Below are 6001 nucleotides of genomic sequence, written 5' to 3' on the forward strand. Positions count from 1 at the left end.
TTGAGGTAAAATGGGGATGACATTTTGAGGCAACCAGATTAATTAGATCAGACTTCTTGTGTTTGCTCAGATTCCTCACCTCCTTTCCAACCCTTGATTTTTTTTCTTGTTTGTAGCTGAAAACACACAACACAAATCATCCTTTCAAACTTGCTCCTACCTTGATTAAAAAAAAAAAAAAAAAAAGGAAGGGGGAAATAGGTGTTTTACAATTCTAATTCGATAACTGCTGCACATATGCCAGAAGTTTGTTCTGACTGTGTCAGCTCATACAACAGCTTGGCCTTATCTGCACAGTGCAGAGATTTGAACAGGTTTAGGAGAGCTTTCAGAAATTTAAATTCTCTGTTTACCACCTGGTAGCCTCCTCTGCTGCTCAGCACACAGTTCCTGCCACGCTGATGTACAAACATGGCCCCCTCCTGAAACACAGATATTCCTCCATAAGGAGGGCTGTAAATTAAAGTCCCAGCTTTCACCTTGAGGGAAATGCTTGGGCACTGGGAACAGCAGAAAGGGAAAAGGGGTCTAGGCCTCTGTGATGTTCCACACTCAACTGGGATGTGAGGTTGGAGCAAAAACTCAATCTCTGTCACCTCAGCAGCCACACACCTGGGTTAACCCATCCACCTGATCCTGAACTATTTGAATATTTCTGGGACTTTGAGCCCTGTTTTAATGCTTACTTTTAACACTGTAGAGGTATACAGGACAACTCAGATTTGCCTTTGTGTATCACATTGTGTTTATAAGACATTGGCACATAATGATTCAGCCTTGTGGGCCAGGAGTGTGGATATTGCTAAGGGAAGCACGCAGAATAGACAGCAGATTTTGGGAAGGTTTGGGAGGAAACTCCCAACACATCACAATGGGGTTTTGTCATGATGAAGAAACTCCCCACACTCGTTTTCCACCATGTACCACTCCAGTGAGCATCCTGGCTGGATAACTCTTTCCAAGATAACACCCAGCTTGCTGGATAACCCCACAGGAAGCAGCATAACAGTATTTACATATAAATATATTTATATACATATATATGTGTAAATACAGTTTACAGGTTGTGTATAGATATATATGAGATGCTGTATAACAAGTTGCAGGTTTATGTTAAGCTACAGGTAGCATAAAATCTATTTATACACACACATCTGTACACATATATAAGCAGTGTTTTTAAGTCATATATGTTCTATACACATATGTAGGACATGCAGCTATAAAAGGCATAAAGATACATTTCCTGACCAGTATTTACACAACTTGTAAGTGAAAAATAAGCCTGAATTCACCCCAAAATGAAGGTGCAAAAGGCCAGCAATATCAAAGTGCTATTTAATCCAAATGCCCAGGAATCTCCCAAGCTGCTGGAGCACCCAGTGCTGAGCTGTTGCCTGACCACCACCCAGGCAAGTGGGCAGCTTCCCACGAGGGCATCATGACCAAAGAAAATTGCTTTCCAGTGAGGACCACCAAAGCAGGGAAGGGAAAGGCACCAGACAGTGATTTCAGAGCTCAGGTTGTTTCAAATTGGATGGAACGTGTTAGGAAAACATTTCATTTCCATCTTTCCGCTGCATTTGCCAAAGAGGTTAAATCCATCTGCAACACCCTTTTCTTCAGGTTGCCCCTCAGGTTCAAAGGGTGCAGCGTGTTCTTATCAACCCCTCAGAGCTGGCTTTGGGACTGATAACTTCTAAGCCTCTCCTTTTTTCAGAGGTCTGTGAAAGAGCGAGAAAATTGCAAATAATTACATCCTGAAGTGATGGAGTTATCTCCCTAAAATTCTAGTACAATTCCCAGGAATAAATGTTCCTCTCTGATCTCCTCATGGACCCCGCTTTCCAATCTTGCACTGCTCCTGCACTTTCACACGGGGACCACAGCAGGAAAATGACTTTAAAAGCTGCAGACAGAAAAGAAAACATAGCAGCACCAAAGAAAGGGCATTGTTTTCCACATCCTGATGCAGATAAAATTGTGACATTATTCAACACCCTTTCAGCCCCAAAATTGTCAGAAGAACAGGTACTGAGAGAGATCTGTTCTCTTCCAGCAAGCTACTGTCTGCTTTATATTTCTGCTGTGTAAGTCTGTCTTTTTAGCCTGGTCCTATGGTTTTCCAGCTGCAATTTGCACAAATTAAATCTCCAGACTTGCAAAGCTGATTCACGTAATCAGCAGCAGCAGCAGGAGTTTGTCAAAGAGAATTATTTGCATGTTTACAGCCCAAATTGAGTTTTGACTTAATACTTGACCAAGGCACAATGAAAGTTTTTGCAGCTGCTCTGTCCAAAAAGGGGTGGGAGGATGGGGGAAGGGGACAATTTTCCTAGGACAGCTGAGGATGGAGGATGGTGAGAGGCTATAACTTACCTGAGAGGTTTGGAGGGGGTTGATGTGGGCACAGCCCTCCTCCCCAGACCCCCTTGCTGTTCATTTTCCCTCCCTGAGCTTGGGCCAAGCCCCAGATTCACACTTCAGTCCTCACTCAGCTGCAGGATGATAGGAATTTTAGAGGTAGGGGTGTTATTTTTGCAACATCTGGTAGGAAAATGGCATTTTTAGGCAGTGAATATGGCTGAATTGAGCCATATTCAAACAAAAGGATCACATACCAGTAGCAGAGCAAGCAGTGAACACACCCAGCAGGTCTCACTAATCATAAAATGCTTTCAGGCTCTAGAGTTTGGTGTAAAAATGTTATTAAACCAGAATCGTGGCACTTGGCTCTTTTTTCAGCAGCACAAGAGGAAGCAGCAGCTCTCAGTGTTGTGCAGAAGATGGGTTACAGGGTGTGTGGATGACTGGCATGACTGGAAAAAATAAACCCCTCCCTAAACATCAAACCAACCTTTCTCCAAAATTCTTCAGCAAAGTTTCTGTCTGCAGCAATGGAGGCAGTGCTACAAATGGTACGGAATAAGCAAAAAACAAATCCATAAAAAGCAACATCATTTATACACACAACTTCTGGGAAAAAAAAAAGCAATTTCCTTAGGATCCAAAGCAGACACAAAGCAAAGCAAGTGCTTATTTGGGATTTTGATATTAATTTTGACTCAGGCCACAGCTAATCCTTCACATCCCGAGAGACTCAGGAGCCAGTATCACGTGCTGTGATGTTCTCCTGTCACAGACTGAGCTGGGAGCTGGCTGATACAACTGGTGAATGTGCACATTCAGCCACAGTGCAATTATAATTCAACTGCGTGTACACACAGGCATAGAGAGCTGGGGCTGCTCATTACCTCCTTTGTCAGAGCCTATTTTTCTTTGCAAGATTGTTCCTCTAGCACCAGAATAAACAATAATTTTGGATCTTTGCACATCCACCAGCATTTTCCTAGATAACCCATTGGCTCATTGTCAGCACTCCGGGCTGTGCCATCTCTGCTGACAGAGCTTTGCAATAGCACTGGGTTCAGGTGCTCAGATTTTGGGAGGAGGAAACAACCAGAGAATTCTTTGGGTTGGCAGTGACCTTTAAAGGCCACGCAATCCAATAACCCTGCAAAATGTGGGGTCCGCTAGGCCAGGCTGGTCAGAGGACACAGCTGAGTGCAAACACACAGAGTCACACACACACAGAGTCACACACACACAGTGTTACACACACACAGTCACACACAGTCACACACACACAGTGTTACACACAGTCACACACACAGTCACACACACAGTCACACACACACACTGTTACACACACAGTCACACACACACAGTGTTACACACAGTCACACACACAGTCACACACACAGTCACACACACAGTCACACACACACACTGTTACACACACAGTCACACACACACAGTGTTACACACAGTCACACACACAGTCACACACACAGTCAGACACAGAGTCACACAGAGTCACACACAGTCACACACACACAGTGTTACACACACAGTCTCACACACACACACAGTCACACACACACAGTCACACACACACAGTCACGCACAGTCACACACAGAGTCACACACAGTCACACACACAGTCACACACACAGGGTCACACACACACAGTGACACACACAGTCACACACACAGAGTCACACACACGCAGTCACACACACACAGTGTTACACACACAGTCACACACACAGTGTTACACACACAGTCACACACACACACAGTCACACACACACAGTCACACACACACAGTCACACACACACAGTCACACACACAGTCACACACACACAGTGTTACACACACAGTCACACACACAGTGTTACACACACAGTCACACACACACACAGTCACACACACACAGTCACACACACACAGTCACACACACACAATCACACACACACAGTCACACACACACAGTCACACACACAGTCACACACACACAGTCACACACACGCAGTCACACACACACAGTGTTACACACACAGTCACACACACACAGTGTTACACACACAGTCACACACACACACAGTCACACACACACAGTCACACACACACAGTCACACACACACAGTCACACACACACACAGTCACACACACACAGTCACACACACACAGTCACACACACAGTCACACACACATAGTCACACACACGCAGTCACACACACACAGTGTTACACACACAGTCACACACACACACAGTCACACACACACAGTCACACACACAGTCACACACACACAGTCACACACACACAGTCACACACACAGTCACACACACACAGTCACACACACACAGTCACACACACAGTCACACACACACAGTCACACACACACAGTCACACACACAGTCACACACACAGAGTCACACACACACAGTCACACACACAGTCACACACACACAGTCACACACACACAGTCACACACACGCAGTCACACACACACAGTCACACACACAGTCACACACACACAGTCACACACACAGTCACACACACAGAGTCACACACACACAGTCACACACACAGTCACACACACACAGTCACACACACAGTCACACACACACAGTCACACACACACAGTCACACACACACAGTCACACACACACAGTCACACACACGCAGTCACACACACACAGTCACACACACAGTCACACACACAGAGTCACACACACACAGTCACACACACACAGTCACACACACAGTCACACACACAGTCACACACACAGTCACACACACAGTCACACACACACAGTCACACACACAGTCACACACACACAGTCACACACACACAGTCACACACACAGTCACTTCCCTGCTGATCAAACAGGTTCATCTCCAAGGCTGATGCACAGAGCTGGGCTGTGTCAGTCCTGAAAGGAGATTCTTTCTGCCTGTGCTCTTGGCATGTTCAGCTGGGGGGTTATAAGTCCTACAGGGACCGTGTGGATGGACAAAGTCTGCACCAAGTTCAAATCCAGCTCATTACTTGGAAGAAAAATCCATCCAGATATCCCCTCCCAGTTGTGATATCCAATGCTCAGGACTGGACCAAGACAGGACATTGTAAACTCATCACTTTGTGTACCACCAACACAGCTTTCTCAACAACCAGTGGTGAATCCACAGTGAATCTGAGAACTGAACTCAGAGTTTCCAGTGTAACAGACTCAGGAAATACCTGCTGACTTCTCCCACCTTCTCAGCACACTCACTCATGATACATAAGGGAAAGGATGCTCCCAGGAATGCCTCTGGAAATTTCAAATAAAAGGATATTTAGTACAAACTCTTCAGTCTCTTGATCCTACACAGACCAGTGTTCACATTCATCCTGCAAAGAAGATTATTGCTGGAAGCTTCTGGGTTTACCCATCTCCAGAATCAGGTTCTGTATGTTTCACTGATTTTTCTATGCAAGCCAGGCTGTCTCTCACAGTTGTTTTAGAGACAACCATTTATATATGCAATAAAAAAGCTATTTCACCATGTTGGTGAAAATTCCATCAGGTTATAGTTTATCTTAACAGTCTATCATTTACAATGTACTAATAACAGGGTACTAAATATTATATTGACTTTGGCATAAAGA

Source organism: Prinia subflava, chromosome 8 (assembly GCF_021018805.1).
Source record: "Prinia subflava isolate CZ2003 ecotype Zambia chromosome 8, Cam_Psub_1.2, whole genome shotgun sequence".
NCBI lineage: Eukaryota > Metazoa > Chordata > Aves > Passeriformes > Cisticolidae > Prinia > Prinia subflava.